This window comes from Rhinoderma darwinii, unplaced genomic scaffold, assembly GCF_050947455.1.
Source record: "Rhinoderma darwinii isolate aRhiDar2 unplaced genomic scaffold, aRhiDar2.hap1 Scaffold_674, whole genome shotgun sequence".
Taxonomy (NCBI): domain Eukaryota; kingdom Metazoa; phylum Chordata; class Amphibia; order Anura; family Rhinodermatidae; genus Rhinoderma; species Rhinoderma darwinii.
In genome coordinates this window covers 1-18,714 of record NW_027464232.1, presented here as the reverse complement: position 1 = coordinate 18,714, position 18,714 = coordinate 1, and the positions used below count along the sequence as shown (strand labels likewise).

The 18,714-nt window shown below is 45.8% G+C and overlaps 20 non-coding genes across 20 annotated transcripts; 10 read left to right on the top strand and 10 right to left on the bottom strand.

Annotated features, from left to right (window-relative positions):
* The first annotated feature begins 937 nt into the window (after positions 1 to 937).
* On the top strand, positions 938 to 1,023 carry TRNAY-GUA (transfer RNA tyrosine (anticodon GUA)). The gene is given in 2 exon segments: positions 938 to 974; positions 988 to 1,023. It is a non-coding gene; the product is annotated as a tRNA-Tyr (tRNA).
* A 567-nt stretch (positions 1,024 to 1,590) lies between these two features.
* Positions 1,591 to 1,664, bottom strand: TRNAN-GUU (transfer RNA asparagine (anticodon GUU)). The gene has a single exon. It is a non-coding gene; the product is annotated as a tRNA-Asn (tRNA).
* A 1,031-nt stretch (positions 1,665 to 2,695) lies between these two features.
* Positions 2,696 to 2,781, top strand: TRNAY-GUA (transfer RNA tyrosine (anticodon GUA)). Its single transcript is given in 2 exon segments — positions 2,696 to 2,732; positions 2,746 to 2,781. It is a non-coding gene; the product is annotated as a tRNA-Tyr (tRNA).
* A 567-nt stretch (positions 2,782 to 3,348) lies between these two features.
* TRNAN-GUU (transfer RNA asparagine (anticodon GUU)) lies at positions 3,349 to 3,422 on the bottom strand. Its single transcript has one exon. It is a non-coding gene; the product is annotated as a tRNA-Asn (tRNA).
* Positions 3,423 to 4,460: 1,038 nt separating this feature from the next.
* Positions 4,461 to 4,546, top strand: TRNAY-GUA (transfer RNA tyrosine (anticodon GUA)). The gene is given in 2 exon segments: positions 4,461 to 4,497; positions 4,511 to 4,546. It is a non-coding gene; the product is annotated as a tRNA-Tyr (tRNA).
* Positions 4,547 to 5,103: 557 nt separating this feature from the next.
* TRNAN-GUU (transfer RNA asparagine (anticodon GUU)) lies at positions 5,104 to 5,177 on the bottom strand. Its single transcript has one exon. It is a non-coding gene; the product is annotated as a tRNA-Asn (tRNA).
* A 1,683-nt stretch (positions 5,178 to 6,860) lies between these two features.
* TRNAN-GUU (transfer RNA asparagine (anticodon GUU)) lies at positions 6,861 to 6,934 on the bottom strand. Its single transcript has one exon. It is a non-coding gene; the product is annotated as a tRNA-Asn (tRNA).
* Positions 6,935 to 7,964: 1,030 nt separating this feature from the next.
* Positions 7,965 to 8,050, top strand: TRNAY-GUA (transfer RNA tyrosine (anticodon GUA)). The gene is given in 2 exon segments: positions 7,965 to 8,001; positions 8,015 to 8,050. It is a non-coding gene; the product is annotated as a tRNA-Tyr (tRNA).
* Positions 8,051 to 8,617: 567 nt separating this feature from the next.
* Positions 8,618 to 8,691, bottom strand: TRNAN-GUU (transfer RNA asparagine (anticodon GUU)). The gene has a single exon. It is a non-coding gene; the product is annotated as a tRNA-Asn (tRNA).
* A 1,037-nt stretch (positions 8,692 to 9,728) lies between these two features.
* On the top strand, positions 9,729 to 9,814 carry TRNAY-GUA (transfer RNA tyrosine (anticodon GUA)). The gene is given in 2 exon segments: positions 9,729 to 9,765; positions 9,779 to 9,814. It is a non-coding gene; the product is annotated as a tRNA-Tyr (tRNA).
* A 567-nt stretch (positions 9,815 to 10,381) lies between these two features.
* On the bottom strand, positions 10,382 to 10,455 carry TRNAN-GUU (transfer RNA asparagine (anticodon GUU)). Its single transcript has one exon. It is a non-coding gene; the product is annotated as a tRNA-Asn (tRNA).
* Positions 10,456 to 11,487: 1,032 nt separating this feature from the next.
* Positions 11,488 to 11,573, top strand: TRNAY-GUA (transfer RNA tyrosine (anticodon GUA)). Its single transcript is given in 2 exon segments — positions 11,488 to 11,524; positions 11,538 to 11,573. It is a non-coding gene; the product is annotated as a tRNA-Tyr (tRNA).
* Positions 11,574 to 12,140: 567 nt separating this feature from the next.
* Positions 12,141 to 12,214, bottom strand: TRNAN-GUU (transfer RNA asparagine (anticodon GUU)). The gene has a single exon. It is a non-coding gene; the product is annotated as a tRNA-Asn (tRNA).
* Positions 12,215 to 13,242: 1,028 nt separating this feature from the next.
* On the top strand, positions 13,243 to 13,328 carry TRNAY-GUA (transfer RNA tyrosine (anticodon GUA)). Its single transcript is given in 2 exon segments — positions 13,243 to 13,279; positions 13,293 to 13,328. It is a non-coding gene; the product is annotated as a tRNA-Tyr (tRNA).
* Positions 13,329 to 13,895: 567 nt separating this feature from the next.
* On the bottom strand, positions 13,896 to 13,969 carry TRNAN-GUU (transfer RNA asparagine (anticodon GUU)). The gene has a single exon. It is a non-coding gene; the product is annotated as a tRNA-Asn (tRNA).
* Positions 13,970 to 14,997: 1,028 nt separating this feature from the next.
* TRNAY-GUA (transfer RNA tyrosine (anticodon GUA)) lies at positions 14,998 to 15,083 on the top strand. Its single transcript is given in 2 exon segments — positions 14,998 to 15,034; positions 15,048 to 15,083. It is a non-coding gene; the product is annotated as a tRNA-Tyr (tRNA).
* A 567-nt stretch (positions 15,084 to 15,650) lies between these two features.
* TRNAN-GUU (transfer RNA asparagine (anticodon GUU)) lies at positions 15,651 to 15,724 on the bottom strand. Its single transcript has one exon. It is a non-coding gene; the product is annotated as a tRNA-Asn (tRNA).
* A 1,028-nt stretch (positions 15,725 to 16,752) lies between these two features.
* TRNAY-GUA (transfer RNA tyrosine (anticodon GUA)) lies at positions 16,753 to 16,838 on the top strand. The gene is given in 2 exon segments: positions 16,753 to 16,789; positions 16,803 to 16,838. It is a non-coding gene; the product is annotated as a tRNA-Tyr (tRNA).
* Positions 16,839 to 17,405: 567 nt separating this feature from the next.
* TRNAN-GUU (transfer RNA asparagine (anticodon GUU)) lies at positions 17,406 to 17,479 on the bottom strand. Its single transcript has one exon. It is a non-coding gene; the product is annotated as a tRNA-Asn (tRNA).
* Positions 17,480 to 18,507: 1,028 nt separating this feature from the next.
* TRNAY-GUA (transfer RNA tyrosine (anticodon GUA)) lies at positions 18,508 to 18,593 on the top strand. Its single transcript is given in 2 exon segments — positions 18,508 to 18,544; positions 18,558 to 18,593. It is a non-coding gene; the product is annotated as a tRNA-Tyr (tRNA).
* The last annotated feature ends 121 nt before the right edge of the window (positions 18,594 to 18,714 follow it).

Below are 18,714 nucleotides of genomic sequence, written 5' to 3'. Positions count from 1 at the left end.
AAGAGAATGATAAAACATAACAACTGCGTGGAACTACAGCCGCCAACAAATGGACAATTGCAACACAGAGATGGCCTCCACATTAGCGTCTTAACAACAGTCAGCGGGTAATAGGCTACCCCTCTCTTTTGGAGGTATGGCAGCAGAGTGGCGCAGCGGAAGCGTGCTGGGCCCATAACCCAGAGGTCGATGCATCGAAACCATCCTCTGCTAAGTGCTCTCTTTTACTCACGCCCCCTGTTACAATTTGGCCATTATCCCCGGTCGGAATCACATGTTTTTCTCGTAAAAATAGAATAGAGACCCCCGATCCCTGACCATCTCATTTTCACGACCTTCAGACTATGCTTTTTATACACGCAACCTCCCAGTTTCTCATGCCACATGTTTTCGCCTTTGCAACAAAGTGGCACAGGCAAAGGCTTTTGGGCCCACAACCAAATGGGCCATTGGATCTAGACCATCTTTTCTACGTTGCGACTTTCTTATTTAAATCATTCTGATTTCTTTTCTCTTCCCACAATTCTTCACTCTGTACACTAACGACTCACCTATACTTTTACACCACCCGGCACCCTGTAAGCTCCACGCTCCTTCTGCTTTTACGGGAGAAAGACATCCACACTTAAAAAAAAAAAAAAAAAAAAAAAAAAAGCTTAAAGCTACAGGTTGAAAAGTATGTGATGATCACAATTGTGGTGAATCAGGCACCCCAACATGGAAACCAGCATGGACCCCAACATGGACTGCCAGAAGGGGGATTAGCTCAAATGGTAGAGCGCTCGCTTAGCATGCGAGAGGTAACGGGATCGACGCCCGTATTCTCCACAGTTTTGGTTTGCCGAGTTTTTCAAAGAGCGGGACAATTCTCCTCTGTTTCCCTACTCATGTAACTCATTTGCAAGCTTAGGAAGCACCCGACAACCAGCTCGGCAAGCCTTCGATAGCTCAGCTGGTAGAGCGGAGGACTGTAGTAGAAAATCAGCAATCCTTAGGTCGCTGGTTCAATTCCGGCTCGAAGGAACTTTTGTTAGTCTCATAGATGATGTTTCAACCTGTCGACAAATGCTCTCCCGGTGCCCTCGTCTTCTATCTATTTTCAGAGGGGTCTCTTGTTTGTGTTGGGTATTTGAAATGGGCATCCGACCGAAACTCTCAGTTGAGAGCCACAGTAGGACTTTCTGTAACTCTGACATGCAACTGAAACAAAAAGAGGGTACAATCATCCCTGGGTGGGCTTGAACCACCAACCTTTTGGTTATCAGACAAAAAAAAGTTTTCACAACCTTCAAGCTTTGCTTGAACCTCCCAGTTTCTCATGTCATGTGTCATCTTCTTTGAAACAGAGTGGCGCATGGAAAGACATTTAGGCCCACAACCAAAGAGGGCCAAAGGCTCTGGACCATTCTTTCTACATTGCAACTATGTCATCCAAATCACTGGGATTTTTTTCTCTTCTCAAAATTTTTCACACTGTACATGTTGAAATGGTCTTACAACCGGTGCCCTCCTCTTCTGGCCGAAACTTTAAGTTGAGAGGCACCATAGGATTTTCTGTAACATGCAACTGAGACAAAAAGAGGACACTGCCGTCCCTGGGTGGGCTTGAACCACCAACCTTCCGGTTAACAGCCGAACGCGCTAACCAATTGCGCCACAGAGACAACCACGCTCCCCCACTTTGATTAAAGTCGTAAAAAAGCCACAACATAGTAAATGGAGTATGTTTCTTAGAGGACCTTCTGATCAACACAATAAAAAGAAGAGAATGATAAAACATAACAACTGCGTGGAACTACAGCCGCCAACAAATGGACAATTGCAACACAGAGATGGCCTCCACATTAGCGTCTTAACAACAGTCAGCGGGTAATAGGCTACCCCTCTCTTTTGGAGGTATGGCAGCAGAGTGGCGCAGCGGAAGCGTGCTGGGCCCATAACCCAGAGGTCGATGGATCGAAACCATCCTCTGCTAAGTGCTCTCTTTTACTCACGCCCCCTGTTACAATTTGGCCATTATCCCCGGTCGGAATCACATGTTTTTCTCGTAAAAATAGAATAGAGACCCCCGATCCCTGACCATCTCATTTTCACGACCTTCAGACTATGCTTTTTATACACGCAACCTCCCAGTTTCTCATGCCACATGTTTTCGCCTTTGCAACAAAGTGGCACAGGCAAAGGCTTTTGGGCCCACAACCAAATGGGCCATTGGATCTAGACCATCTTTTCTACGATGCGACTTTCTTATTTAAATCATTCTGATTTATTTTCTCTTCCCACAATTCTTCACTCTGTACACTAACGACTCACCTATACTTTTACACCACCCGGCACCCTGTAAGCTCCACGCTCCTTCTGCTTTTACGGGAGAAAGACATCCACACTTAAAAAAAAAAAAAAAAAAAAAAAGCTTAAAGCTACAGGTTGAAAAGTATGTGATGATCACAATTGTGGTGAATCAGGCACCCCAACATGGAAACCAGCATGGACCCCAACATGGACTGCCAGAAGGGGGATTAGCTCAAATGGTAGAGCGCTCGCTTAGCATGCGAGAGGTAACGGGATCGACGCCCGTATTCTCCACAGTTTTGGTTTGCCGAGTTTTTCAAAGAGCGGGACAATTCTCCTCTGTTTCCCTACTCATGTAACTCATTTGCAAGCTTAGGAAGCACCCGACAACCAGCTCGGCAAGCCTTCGATAGCTCAGCTGGTAGAGCGGAGGACTGTAGTAGAAAATCAGCAATCCTTAGGTCGCTGGTTCAATTCCGGCTCGAAGGAACTTTTGTTAGTCTCATAGATGATGTTTCAACCTGTCGACAAATGCTCTCCCGGTGCCCTCGTCTTCTATCTATTTTCAGAGGGGTCTCTTGTTTGTGTTGGGTATTTGAAATGGGCATCCGACCGAAACTCTCAGTTGAGAGCCACAGTAGGACTTTCTGTAACTCTGACATGCAACTGAAACAAAAAGAGGGTACAATCATCCCTGGGTGGGCTTGAACCACCAACCTTTTGGTTATCAGACAAAAAAAAGTTTTCACAACCTTCAAGCTTTGCTTGAACCTCCCAGTTTCTCATGTCATGTGTCATCTTCTTTGAAACAGAGTGGCGCATGGAAAGACATTTAGGCCCACAACCAAAGAGGGCCAAAGGCTCTGGACCATTCTTTCTACATTGCAACTATGTCATCCAAATCACTGGGATTTTTTTCTCTTCTCAAAATTTTTCACACTGTACATGTTGAAATGGTCTTACAACCGGTGCCCTCCTCTTCTGGCCGAAACTTTAAGTTGAGAGGCACCATAGGATTTTCTGTAACATGCAACTGAGACAAAAAGAGGACACTGCCGTCCCTGGGTGGGCTTGAACCACCAACCTTCCGGTTAACAGCCGAACGCGCTAACCAATTGCGCCACAGAGACAACCACGCTCCCCCACTTTGATTAAAGTCGTAAAAAAGCCACAACATGGTAAATGGAGTATGTTTCTTAGAGGACCTTCTGATCAACACAATAAAAAGAAGAGAATGATAAAACATAACAACTGCGTGGAACTACAGCCGCCAACAAATGGACAATTGCAACACAGAGATGGCCTCCACATTAGCGTCTTAACAACAGTCAGCGGGTAATAGGCTACCCCTCTCTTTTGGAGGTATGGCAGCAGAGTGGCGCAGCGGAAGCGTGCTGGGCCCATAACCCAGAGGTCGATGGATCGAAACCATCCTCTGCTAAGTGCTCTCTTTTACTCACGCCCCCTGTTACAATTTGGCCATTATCCCCGGTCGGAATCACATGTTTTTCTCGTAAAAATAGAATAGAGACCCCCGATCCCTGACCATCTCATTTTCACGACCTTCAGACTATGCTTTTTATACACGCAACCTCCCAGTTTCTCATGCCACATGTTTTCGCCTTTGCAACAAAGTGGCACAGGCAAAGGCTTTTGGGCCCACAACCAAATGGGCCATTGGATCTAGACCATCTTTTCTACGTTGCGACTTTCTTATTTAAATCATTCTGATTTCTTTTCTCTTCCCACAATTCTTCACTCTGTACACTAACGACTCACCTATACTTTTACACCACCCGGCACCCTGTAAGCTCCACGCTCCTTCTGCTTTTACGGGAGAAAGACATCCACACTTAAAAAAAAAACATAAAAAAAAAAAAAAAAAGCTTAAAGCTACAGGTTGAAAAGTATGTGATGATCACAATTGTGGTGAATCAGGCACCCCAACATGGAAACCAGCATGGACCCCAACATGGACTGCCAGAAGGGGGATTAGCTCAAATGGTAGAGCGCTCGCTTAGCATGCGAGAGGTAACGGGATCGACGCCCGTATTCTCCAAAGTTTTGGTTTGCCGAGTTTTTCAAAGAGCGGGACAATTCTCCTCTGTTTCCCTACTCATGTAACTCATTTGCAAGCTTAGGAAGCACCCGACAACCAGCTCGGCAAGCCTTCGATAGCTCAGCTGGTAGAGCGGAGGACTGTAGTAGAAAATCAGCAATCCTTAGGTCGCTGGTTCAATTCCGGCTCGAAGGAACTTTTGTTAGTCTCATAGATGATGTTTCAACCTGTCGATAAATGCTCTCCCGGTGCCCTCGTCTTCTATCTATTTTCAGAGGGGTCTCTTGTTTGTGTTGGGTATTTGAAATGGGCATCCGACCGAAACTCTCAGTTGAGAGACTTTCTGTAACTCTGACATGCAACTGAAACAAAAAGAGGGTACAATCATCCCTGGGTGGGCTTGAACCACCAACCTTTTGGTTATCAGACAAAAAAAAGTTTTCACAACCTTCAAGCTTTGCTTGAACCTCCCAGTTTCTCATGTCATGTGTCATCTTCTTTGAAACAGAGTGGCGCATGGAAAGACATTTAGGCCCACAACCAAAGAGGGCCAAAGGCTCTGGACCATTCTTTCTACATTGCAACTATGTCATCCAAATCACTGGGATTTTTTTCTCTTCTCAAAATTTTTCACACTGTACATGTTGAAATGGTCTTACAACCGGTGCCCTCCTCTTCTGGCCGAAACTTTAAGTTGAGAGGCACCATAGGATTTTCTGTAACATGCAACTGAGACAAAAAGAGGACACTGCCGTCCCTGGGTGGGCTTGAACCACCAACCTTCCGGTTAACAGCCGAACGCGCTAACCAATTGCGCCACAGAGACAACCACGCTCCCCCACTTTGATTAAAGTCGTAAAAAAGCCACAACATGGTAAATGGAGTATGTTTCTTAGAGGACCTTCTGATCAACACAATAAAAAGAAGAGAATGATAAAACATAACAACTGCGTGGAACTACAGCCGCCAACAAATGGACAATTGCAACACAGAGATGGCCTCCACATTAGCGTCTTAACAACAGTCAGCGGGTAATAGGCTACCCCTCTCTTTTGGAGGTATGGCAGCAGAGTGGCGCAGCGGAAGTGTGCTGGGCCCATAACCCAGAGGTCGATGGATCGAAACCATCCTCTGCTAAGTGCTCTCTTTTACTCACGCCCCCTGTTACAATTTGGCCATTATCCCCGGTCGGAATCACATGTTTTTCTCGTAAAAATAGAATAGAGACCCCCGATCCCTGACCATCTCATTTTCACGACCTTCAGACTATGCTTTTTATACACGCAACCTCCCAGTTTCTCATGCCACATGTTTTCGCCTTTGCAACAAAGTGGCACAGGCAAAGGCTTTTGGGCCCACAACCAAATGGGCCATTGGATCTAGACCATCTTTTCTACGTTGCGACTTTCTTATTTAAATCATTCTGATTTCTTTTCTCTTCCCACAATTCTTCACTCTGTACACTAACGACTCACCTATACTTTTACACCACCCGGCACCCTGTAAGCTCCACGCTCCTTCTGCTTTTACGGGAGAAAGACATCCACACTTAAAAAAAAAAAAAAAAAAAAAAGCTTAAAGCTACAGGTTGAAAAGTATGTGATGATCACAATTGTGGTGAATCAGGCACCCCAACATGGAAACCAGCATGGACCCCAACATGGACTGCCAGAAGGGGGATTAGCTCAAATGGTAGAGCGCTCGCTTAGCATGCGAGAGGTAACGGGATCGACGCCCGTATTCTCCAAAGTTTTGGTTTGCCGAGTTTTTCAAAGAGCGGGACAATTCTCCTCTGTTTCCCTACTCATGTAACTCATTTGCAAGCTTAGGAAGCACCCGACAACCAGCTCGGCAAGCCTTCGATAGCTCAGCTGGTAGAGCGGAGGACTGTAGTAGAAAATCAGCAATCCTTAGGTCGCTGGTTAAATTCCGGCTCGAAGGAACTTTTGTTAGTCTCATAGATGATGTTTCAACCTGTCGACAAATGCTCTCCCGGTGCCCTCGTCTTCTATCTATTTTCAGAGGGGTCTCTTGTTTGTGTTGGGTATTTGAAATGGGCATCCGACCGAAACTCTCAGTTGAGAGCCACAGTAGGACTTTCTGTAACTCTGACATGCAACTGAAACAAAAAGAGGGTACAATCATCCCTGGGTGGGCTTGAACCACCAACCTTTTGGTTATCAGACAAAAAAAAGTTTTCACAACCTTCAAGCTTTGCTTGAACCTCCCAGTTTCTCATGTCATGTGTCATCTTCTTTGAAACAGAGTGGCGCATGGAAAGACATTTAGGCCCACAACCAAAGAGGGCCAAAGGCTCTGGACCATTCTTTCTACATTGCAACTATGTCATCCAAATCACTGGGATTTTTTTCTCTTCTCAAAATTTTTCACACTGTACATGTTGAAATGGTCTTACAACCGGTGCCCTCCTCTTCTGGCCGAAACTTTAAGTTGAGAGGCACCATAGGATTTTCTGTAACATGCAACTGAGACAAAAAGAGGACACTGCCGTCCCTGGGTGGGCTTGAACCACCAACCTTCCGGTTAACAGCCGAACGCGCTAACCAATTGCGCCACAGAGACAACCACGCTCCCCCACTTTGATTAAAGTCGTAAAAAAGCCACAACATGGTAAATGGAGTATGTTTCTTAGAGGACCTTCTGATCAACACAATAAAAAGAAGAGAATGATAAAACATAACAACTGCGTGGAACTACAGCCGCCAACAAATGGACAATTGCAACACAGAGATGGCCTCCACATTAGCGTCTTAACAACAGTCAGCGGGTAATAGGCTACCCCTCTCTTTTGGAGGTATGGCAGCAGAGTGGCGCAGCGGAAGCGTGCTGGGCCCATAACCCAGAGGTCGATGGATCGAAACCATCCTCTGCTAAGTGCTCTCTTTTACTCACGCCCCCTGTTACAATTTGGCCATTATCCCCGGTCGGAATCACATGTTTTTCTCGTAAAAATAGAATAGAGACCCCCGATCCCTGACCATCTCATTTTCACGACCTTCAGACTATGCTTTTTATACACGCAACCTCCCAGTTTCTCATGCCACATGTTTTCGCCTTTGCAACAAAGTGGCACAGGCAAAGGCTTTTGGGCCCACAACCAAATGGGCCATTGGATCTAGACCATCTTTTCTACGTTGCGACTTTCTTATTTAAATCATTCTGATTTCTTTTCTCTTCCCACAATTCTTCACTCTGTACACTAACGACTCACCTATACTATTACACCACCCGGCACCCTGTAAGCTCCACGCTCCTTCTGCTTTTACGGGAGAAAGACATCCACACTTAAAAAAAAAAAAAAAAAAAAAAGCTTAAAGCTACAGGTTGAAAAGTATGTGATGATCACAATTGTGGTGAATCAGGCACCCCAACATGGAAACCAGCATGGACCCCAACATGGACTGCCAGAAGGGGGATTAGCTCAAATGGTAGAGCGCTCGCTTAGCATGCGAGAGGTAACGGGATCGACGCCCGTATTCTCCAAAGTTTTGGTTTGCCGAGTTTTTCAAAGAGCGGGACAATTCTCCTCTGTTTCCCTACTCATGTAACTCATTTGCAAGCTTAGGAAGCACCCGACAACCAGCTCGGCAAGCCTTCGATAGCTCAGCTGGTAGAGCGGAGGACTGTAGTAGAAAATCAGCAATCCTTAGGTCGCTGGTTCAATTCCGGCTCGAAGGAACTTTTGTTAGTCTCATAGATGATGTTTCAACCTGTCGACAAATGCTCTCCCGGTGCCCTCGTCTTCTATCTATTTTCAGAGGGGTCTCTTGTTTGTGTTGGGTATTTGAAATGGGCATCCGACCGAAACTCTCAGTTGAGAGCCACAGTAGGACTTTCTGTAACTCTGACATGCAACTGAAACAAAAAGAGGGTACAATCATCCCTGGGTGGGCTTGAACCACCAACCTTTTGGTTATCAGACAAAAAAAAGTTTTCACAACCTTCAAGCTTTGCTTGAACCTCCCAGTTTCTCATGTCATGTGTCATCTTCTTTGAAACAGAGTGGCGCATGGAAAGACATTTAGGCCCACAACCAAAGAGGGCCAAAGGCTCTGGACCATTCTTTCTACATTGCAACTATGTCATCCAAATCACTGGGATTTTTTTCTCTTCTCAAAATTTTTCACACTGTACATGTTGAAATGGTCTTACAACCGGTGCCCTCCTCTTCTGGCCGAAACTTTAAGTTGAGAGGCACCATAGGATTTTCTGTAACATGCAACTGAGACAAAAAGAGGACACTGCCGTCCCTGGGTGGGCTTGAACCACCAACCTTCCGGTTAACAGCCGAACGCGCTAACCAATTGCGCCACAGAGACAACCACGCTCCCCCACTTTGATTAAAGTCGTAAAAAAGCCACAACATGGTAAATGGAGTATGTTTCTTAGAGGACCTTCTGATCAACACAATAAAAAGAAGAGAATGATAAAACATAACAACTGCGTGGAACTACAGCCGCCAACAAATGGACAATTGCAACACAGAGATGGCCTCCACATTAGCGTCTTAACAACAGTCAGCGGGTAATAGGCTACCCCTCTCTTTTGGAGGTATGGCAGCAGAGTGGCGCAGCGGAAGCGTGCTGGGCCCATAACCCAGAGGTCGATGGATCGAAACCATCCTCTGCTAAGTGCTCTCTTTTACTCACGCCCCCTGTTACAATTTGGCCATTATCCCCGGTCGGAATCACATGTTTTTCTCGTAAAAATAGAATAGAGACCCCCGATCCCTGACCATCTCATTTTCACGACCTTCAGACTATGCTTTTTATACACGCAACCTCCCAGTTTCTCATGCCACATGTTTTCGCCTTTGCAACAAAGTGGCACAGGCAAAGGCTTTTGGGCCCACAACCAAATGGGCCATTGGATCTAGACCATCTTTTCTACGTTGCGACTTTCTTATTTAAATCATTCTGATTTCTTTTCTCTTCCCACAATTCTTCACTCTGTACACTAACGACTCACCTATACTTTTACACCACCCGGCACCCTGTAAGCTCCACGCTCCTTCTGCTTTTACGGGAGAAAGACATCCACACGTAAAAAAAAATAAAAAAAAAAAAAAAAAAAGCTTAAAGCTACAGGTTGAAAAGTATGTGATGATCACAATTGTGGTGAATCAGGCACCCCAACATGGAAACCAGCATGGACCCCAACATGGACTGCCAGAAGGGGGATTAGCTCAAATGGTAGAGCGCTCGCTTAGCATGCGAGAGGTAACGGGATCGACGCCCGTATTCTCCAAAGTTTTGGTTTGCCGAGTTTTTCAAAGAGCGGGACAATTCTCCTCTGTTTCCCTACTCATGTAACTCATTTGCAAGCTTAGGAAGCACCCGACAACCAACTCGGCAAGCCTTCGATAGCTCAGCTGGTAGAGCGGAGGACTGTAGTAGAAAATCAGCAATCCTTAGGTCGCTGGTTCAATTCCGGCTCGAAGGAACTTTTGTTAGTCTCATAGATGATGTTTCAACCTGTCGACAAATGCTCTCCCGGTGCCCTCGTCTTCTATCTATTTTCAGAGGGGTCTCTTGTTTGTGTTGGGTATTTGAAATGGGCATCCGACCGAAACTCTCAGTTGAGAGCCACAGTAGGACTTTCTGTAACTCTGACATGCAACTGAAACAAAAAGAGGGTACAATCATCCCTGGGTGGGCTTGAACCACCAACCTTTTGGTTATCAGACAAAAAAAAGTTTTCACAACCTTCAAGCTTTGCTTGAACCTCCCAGTTTCTCATGTCATGTGTCATCTTCTTTGAAACAGAGTGGCGCATGGAAAGACATTTAGGCCCACAACCAAAGAGGGCCAAAGGCTCTGGACCATTCTTTCTACATTGCAACTATGTCATCCAAATCACTGGGATTTTTTTCTCTTCTCAAAATTTTTCACACTGTACATGTTGAAATGGTCTTACAACCGGTGCCCTCCTCTTCTGGCCGAAACTTTAAGTTGAGAGGCACCATAGGATTTTCTGTAACATGCAACTGAGACAAAAAGAGGACACTGCCGTCCCTGGGTGGGCTTGAACCACCAACCTTCCGGTTAACAGCCGAACGCGCTAACCAATTGCGCCACAGAGACAACCACGCTCCCCCACTTTGATTAAAGTCGTAAAAAAGCCACAACATGGTAAATGGAGTATGTTTCTTAGAGGACCTTCTGATCAACACAATAAAAAGAAGAGAATGATAAAACATAACAACTGCGTGGAACTACAGCCGCCAACAAATGGACAATTGCAACACAGAGATGGCCTCCACATTAGCGTCTTAACAACAGTCAGCGGGTAATAGGCTACCCCTCTCTTTTGGAGGTATGGCAGCAGAGTGGCGCAGCGGAAGCGTGCTGGGCCCATAACCCAGAGGTCGATGGATCGAAACCATCCTCTGCTAAGTGCTCTCTTTTACTCACGCCCCCTGTTACAATTTGGCCATTATCCCCGGTCGGAATCACATGTTTTTCTCGTAAAAATAGAATAGAGACCCCCGATCCCTGACCATCTCATTTTCACGACCTTCAGACTATGCTTTTTATACACGCAACCTCCCAGTTTCTCATGCCACATGTTTTCGCCTTTGCAACAAAGTGGCACAGGCAAAGGCTTTTGGGCCCACAACCAAATGGGCCATTGGATCTAGACCATCTTTTCTACGTTGCGACTTTCTTATTTAAATCATTCTGATTTCTTTTCTCTTCCCACAATTCTTCACTCTGTACACTAACGACTCACCTATACTTTTACACCACCCGGCACCCTGTAAGCTCCACGCTCCTTCTGCTTTTACGGGAGAAAGACATCCACACTTAAAAAAAAAAAAAAAAAAAAAAAAGCTTAAAGCTACAGGTTGAAAAGTATGTGATGATCACAATTGTGGTGAATCAGGCACCCCAACATGGAAACCAGCATGGACCCCAACATGGACTGCCAGAAGGGGGATTAGCTCAAATGGTAGAGCGCTCGCTTAGCATGCGAGAGGTAACGGGATCGACGCCCGTATTCTCCAAAGTTTTGGTTTGCCGAGTTTTTCAAAGAGCGGGACAATTCTCCTCTGTTTCCCTACTCATGTAACTCATTTGCAAGCTTAGGAAGCACCCGACAACCAGCTCAGCAAGCCTTCGATAGCTCAGCTGGTAGAGCGGAGGACTGTAGTAGAAAATCAGCAATCCTTAGGTCGCTGGTTCAATTCCGGCTCGAAGGAACTTTTGTTAGTCTCATAGATGATGTTTCAACCTGTCGACAAATGCTCTCCCGGTGCCCTCGTCTTCTATCTATTTTCAGAGGGGTCTCTTGTTTGTGTTGGGTACTTGAAATGGGCATCCGACCGAAACTCTCAGTTGAGAGCCACAGTAGGACTTTCTGTAACTCTGACATGCAACTGAAACAAAAAGAGGGTACAATCATCCCTGGGTGGGCTTGAACCACCAACCTTTTGGTTATCAGACAAAAAAAAGTTTTCACAACCTTCAAGCTTTGCTTGAACCTCCCAGTTTCTCATGTCATGTGTCATCTTCTTTGAAACAGAGTGGCGCATGGAAAGACATTTAGGCCCACAACCAAAGAGGGCCAAAGGCTCTGGACCATTCTTTCTACATTGCAACTATGTCATCCAAATCACTGGGATTTTTTTCTCTTCTCAAAATTTTTCACACTGTACATGTTGAAATGGTCTTACAACCGGTGCCCTCCTCTTCTGGCCGAAACTTTAAGTTGAGAGGCACCATAGGATTTTCTGTAACATGCAACTGAGACAAAAAGAGGACACTGCCGTCCCTGGGTGGGCTTGAACCACCAACCTTCCGGTTAACAGCCGAACGCGCTAACCAATTGCGCCACAGAGACAACCACGCTCCCCCACTTTGATTAAAGTCGTAAAAAAGCCACAACATGGTAAATGGAGTATGTTTCTTAGAGGACCTTCTGATCAACACAATAAAAAGAAGAGAATGATAAAACATAACAACTGCGTGGAACTACAGCCGCCAACAAATGGACAATTGCAACACAGAGATGGCCTCCACATTAGCGTCTTAACAACAGTCAGCGGGTAATAGGCTACCCCTCTCTTTTGGAGGTATGGCAGCAGAGTGGCGCAGCGGAAGCGTGCTGGGCCCATAACCCAGAGGTCGATGGATCGAAACCATCCTCTGCTAAGTGCTCTCTTTTACTCACGCCCCCTGTTACAATTTGGCCATTATCCCCGGTCGGAATCACATGTTTTTCTCGTAAAAATAGAATAGAGACCCCCGATCCCTGACCATCTCATTTTCACGACCTTCAGACTATGCTTTTTATACACGCAACCTCCCAGTTTCTCATGCCACATGTTTTCGCCTTTGCAACAAAGTGGCACAGGCAAAGGCTTTTGGGCCCACAACCAAATGGGCCATTGGATCTAGACCATCTTTTCTACGTTGCGACTTTCTTATTTAAATCATTCTGATTTCTTTTCTCTTCCCACAATTCTTCACTCTGTACACTAACGACTCACCTATACTTTTACACCACCCGGCACCCTGTAAGCTCCACGCTCCTTCTGCTTTTACGGGAGAAAGACATCCACACTTAAAAAAAAAAAAAAAAAAAAGCTTAAAGCTACAGGTTGAAAAGTATGTGATGATCACAATTGTGGTGAATCAGGCACCCCAACATGGAAACCAGCATGGACCCCAACATGGACTGCCAGAAGGGGGATTAGCTCAAATGGTAGAGCGCTCGCTTAGCATGCGAGAGGTAACGGGATCGACGCCCGTATTCTCCAAAGTTTTGGTTTGCCGAGTTTTTCAAAGAGCGGGACAATTCTCCTCTGTTTCCCTACTCATGTAACTCATTTGCAAGCTTAGGAAGCACCCGACAACCAGCTCGGCAAGCCTTCGATAGCTCAGCTGGTAGAGCGGAGGACTGTAGTAGAAAATCAGCAATCCTTAGGTCGCTGGTTCAATTCCGGCTCGAAGGAACTTTTGTTAGTCTCATAGATGATGTTTCAACCTGTCGACAAATGCTCTCCCGGTGCCCTCGTCTTCTATCTATTTTCAGAGGGGTCTCTTGTTTGTGTTGGGTATTTGAAATGGGCATCCGACCGAAACTCTCAGTTGAGAGCCACAGTAGGACTTTCTGTAACTCTGACATGCAACTGAAACAAAAAGAGGGTACAATCATCCCTGGGTGGGCTTGAACCACCAACCTTTTGGTTATCAGACAAAAAAAAGTTTTCACAACCTTCAAGCTTTGCTTGAACCTCCCAGTTTCTCATGTCATGTGTCATCTTCTTTGAAACAGAGTGGCGCATGGAAAGACATTTAGGCCCACAACCAAAGAGGGCCAAAGGCTCTGGACCATTCTTTCTACATTGCAACTATGTCATCCAAATCACTGGGATTTTTTTCTCTTCTCAAAATTTTTCACACTGTACATGTTGAAATGGTCTTACAACCGGTGCCCTCCTCTTCTGGCCGAAACTTTAAGTTGAGAGGCACCATAGGATTTTCTGTAACATGCAACTGAGACAAAAAGAGGACACTGCCGTCCCTGGGTGGGCTTGAACCACCAACCTTCCGGTTAACAGCCGAACGCGCTAACCAATTGCGCCACAGAGACAACCACGCTCCCCCACTTTGATTAAAGTCGTAAAAAAGCCACAACATGGTAAATGGAGTATGTTTCTTAGAGGACCTTCTGATCAACACAATAAAAAGAAGAGAATGATAAAACATAACAACTGCGTGGAACTACAGCCGCCAACAAATGGACAATTGCAACACAGAGATGGCCTCCACATTAGCGTCTTAACAACAGTCAGCGGGTAATAGGCTACCCCTCTCTTTTGGAGGTATGGCAGCAGAGTGGCGCAGCGGAAGCGTGCTGGGCCCATAACCCAGAGGTCGATGGATCGAAACCATCCTCTGCTAAGTGCTCTCTTTTACTCACGCCCCCTGTTACAATTTGGCCATTATCCCCGGTCGGAATCACATGTTTTTCTCGTAAAAATAGAATAGAGACCCCCGATCCCTGACCATCTCATTTTCACGACCTTCAGACTATGCTTTTTATACACGCAACCTCCCAGTTTCTCATGCCACATGTTTTCGCCTTTGCAACAAAGTGGCACAGGCAAAGGCTTTTGGGCCCACAACCAAATGGGCCATTGGATCTAGACCATCTTTTCTACGTTGCGACTTTCTTATTTAAATCATTCTGATTTCTTTTCTCTTCCCACAATTCTTCACTCTGTACACTAACGACTCACCTATACTTTTACACCACCCGGCACCCTGTAAGCTCCACGCTCCTTCTGCTTTTACGGGAGAAAGACATCCACACTTAAAAAAAAAAAAAAAAAAAAGCTTAAAGCTACAGGTTGAAAAGTATGTGATGATCACAATTGTGGTGAATCAGGCACCCCAACATGGAAACCAGCATGGACCCCAACATGGACTGCCAGAAGGGGGATTAGCTCAAATGGTAGAGCGCTCGCTTAGCATGCGAGAGGTAACGGGATCGACGCCCGTATTCTCCAAAGTTTTGGTTTGCCGAGTTTTTCAAAGAGCGGGACAATTCTCCTCTGTTTCCCTACTCATGTAACTCATTTGCAAGCTTAGGAAGCACCCGACAACCAGCTCGGCAAGCCTTCGATAGCTCAGCTGGTAGAGCGGAGGACTGTAGTAGAAAATCAGCAATCCTTAGGTCGCTGGTTCAATTCCGGCTCGAAGGAACTTTTGTTAGTCTCATAGATGATGTTTCAACCTGTCGACAAATGCTCTCCCGGTGCCCTCGTCTTCTATCTATTTTCAGAGGGGTCTCTTGTTTGTGTTGGGTATTTGAAATGGGCATCCGACCGAAACTCTCAGTTGAGAGCCACAGTAGGACTTTCTGTAACTCTGACATGCAACTGAAACAAAAAGAGGGTACAATCATCCCTGGGTGGGCTTGAACCACCAACCTTTTGGTTATCAGACAAAAAAAAGTTTTCACAACCTTCAAGCTTTGCTTGAACCTCCCAGTTTCTCATGTCATGTGTCATCTTCTTTGAAACAGAGTGGCGCATGGAAAGACATTTAGGCCCACAACCAAAGAGGGCCAAAGGCTCTGGACCATTCTTTCTACATTGCAACTATGTCATCCAAATCACTGGGATTTTTTTCTCTTCTCAAAATTTTTCACACTGTACATGTTGAAATGGTCTTACAACCGGTGCCCTCCTCTTCTGGCCGAAACTTTAAGTTGAGAGGCACCATAGGATTTTCTGTAACATGCAACTGAGACAAAAAGAGGACACTGCCGTCCCTGGGTGGGCTTGAACCACCAACCTTCCGGTTAACAGCCGAACGCGCTAACCAATTGCGCCACAGAGACAACCACGCTCCCCCACTTTGATTAAAGTCGTAAAAAAGCCACAACATGGTAAATGGAGTATGTTTCTTAGAGGACCTTCTGATCAACACAATAAAAAGAAGAGAATGATAAAACATAACAACTGCGTGGAACTACAGCCGCCAACAAATGGACAATTGCAACACAGAGATGGCCTCCACATTAGCGTCTTAACAACAGTCAGCGGGTAATAGGCTACCCCTCTCTTTTGGAGGTATGGCAGCAGAGTGGCGCAGCGGAAGCGTGCTGGGCCCATAACCCAGAGGTCGATGGATCGAAACCATCCTCTGCTAAGTGCTCTCTTTTACTCACGCCCCCTGTTACAATTTGGCCATTATCCCCGGTCGGAATCACATGTTTTTCTCGTAAAAATAGAATAGAGACCCCCGATCCCTGACCATCTCATTTTCACGACCTTCAGACTATGCTTTTTATACACGCAACCTCCCAGTTTCTCATGCCACATGTTTTCGCCTTTGCAACAAAGTGGCACAGGCAAAGGCTTTTGGGCCCACAACCAAATGGGCCATTGGATCTAGACCATCTTTTCTACGTTGCGACTTTCTTATTTAAATCATTCTGATTTCTTTTCTCTTCCCACAATTCTTCACTCTGTACACTAACGACTCACCTATACTTTTACACCACCCGGCACCCTGTAAGCTCCACGCTCCTTCTGCTTTTACGGGAGAAAGACATCCACACTTAAAAAAAAAAAAAAAAAAAAGCTTAAAGCTACAGGTTGAAAAGTATGTGATGATCACAATTGTGGTGAATCAGGCACCCCAACATGGAAACCAGCATGGACCCCAACATGGACTGCCAGAAGGGGGATTAGCTCAAATGGTAGAGCGCTCGCTTAGCATGCGAGAGGTAACGGGATCGACGCCCGTATTCTCCAAAGTTTTGGTTTGCCGAGTTTTTCAAAGAGCGGGACAATTCTCCTCTGTTTCCCTACTCATGTAACTCATTTGCAAGCTTAGGAAGCACCCGACAACCAGCTCGGCAAGCCTTCGATAGCTCAGCTGGTAGAGCGGAGGACTGTAGTAGAAAATCAGCAATCCTTAGGTCGCTGGTTCAATTCCGGCTCGAAGGAACTTTTGTTAGTCTCATAGATGATGTTTCAACCTGTCGACAAATGCTCTCCCGGTGCCCTCGTCTTCTATCTATTTTCAGAGGGGTCTCTTGTTTGTGTTGGGTATTTGAAATGGGCATCCGACCGAAACTCTCAGTTGAGAGCCACAGTAGGACTTTCTGTAACTCTGACATGCAACTGAAACAAAAAGAGGGTACAATCATCCCTGGGTGGGCTTGAACCACCAACCTTTTGGTTATCAGACAAAAAAAAGTTTTCACAACCTTCAAGCTTTGCTTGAACCTCCCAGTTTCTCATGTCATGTGTCATCTTCTTTGAAACAGAGTGGCGCATGGAAAGACATTTAGGCCCACAACCAAAGAGGGCCAAAGGCTCTGGACCATTCTTTCTACATTGCAACTATGTCATCCAAATCACTGGGATTTTTTTCTCTTCTCAAAATTTTTCACACTGTACATGTTGAAATGGTCTTACAACCGGTGCCCTCCTCTTCTGGCCGAAACTTTAAGTTGAGAGGCACCATAGGATTTTCTGTAACATGCAACTGAGACAAAAAGAGGACACTGCCGTCCCTGGGTGGGCTTGAACCACCAACCTTCCGGTTAACAGCCGAACGCGCTAACCAATTGCGCCACAGAGACAACCACGCTCCCCCACTTTGATTAAAGTCGTAAAAAAGCCACAACATGGTAAATGGAGTATGTTTCTTAGAGGACCTTCTGATCAACACAATAAAAAGAAGAGAATGATAAAACATAACAACTGCGTGGAACTACAGCCGCCAACAAATGGACAATTGCAACACAGAGATGGCCTCCACATTAGCGTCTTAACAACAGTCAGCGGGTAATAGGCTACCCCTCTCTTTTGGAGGTATGGCAGCAGAGTGGCGCAGCGGAAGCGTGCTGGGCCCATAACCCAGAGGTCGATGGATCGAAACCATCCTCTGCTAAGTGCTCTCTTTTACTCACGCCCCCTGTTACAATTTGGCCATTATCCCCGGTCGGAATCACATGTTTTTCTCGTAAAAATAGAATAGAGACCCCCGATCCCTGACCATCTCATTTTCACGACCTTCAGACTATGCTTTTTATACACGCAACCTCCCAGTTTCTCATGCCACATGTTTTCGCCTTTGCAACAAAGTGGCACAGGCAAAGGCTTTTGGGCCCACAACCAAATGGGCCATTGGATCTAGACCATCTTTTCTACGTTGCGACTTTCTTATTTAAATCATTCTGATTTCTTTTCTCTTCCCACAATTCTTCACTCTGTACACTAACGACTCACCTATACTTTTACACCACCCGGCACCCTGTAAGCTCCACGCTCCTTCTGCTTTTACGGGAGAAAGACATCCACACTTAAAAAAAAAAAAAAAAAAAAGCTTAAAGCTACAGGTTGAAAAGTATGTGATGATCACAATTGTGGTGAATCAGGCACCCCAACATGGAAACCAGCATGGACCCCAACATGGACTGCCAGAAGGGGGATTAGCTCAAATGGTAGAGCGCTCGCTTAGCATGCGAGAGGTAACGGGATCGACGCCCGTATTCTCCAAAGTTTTGGTTTGCCGAGTTTTTCAAAGAGCGGGACAATTCTCCTCTGTTTCCCTACTCATGTAACTCATTTGCAAGCTTAGGAAGCACCCGACAACCAGCTCGGCAAGCCTTCGATAGCTCAGCTGGTAGAGCGGAGGACTGTAGTAGAAAATCAGCAATCCTTAGGTCGCTGGTTCAATTCCGGCTCGAAGGAACTTTTGTTAGTCTCATAGATGATGTTTCAACCTGTCGACAAATGCTCTCCCGGTGCCCTCGTCTTCTATCTATTTTCAGAGGGGTCTCTTGTTTGTGTTGGGTATTTGAAATGGGCATCC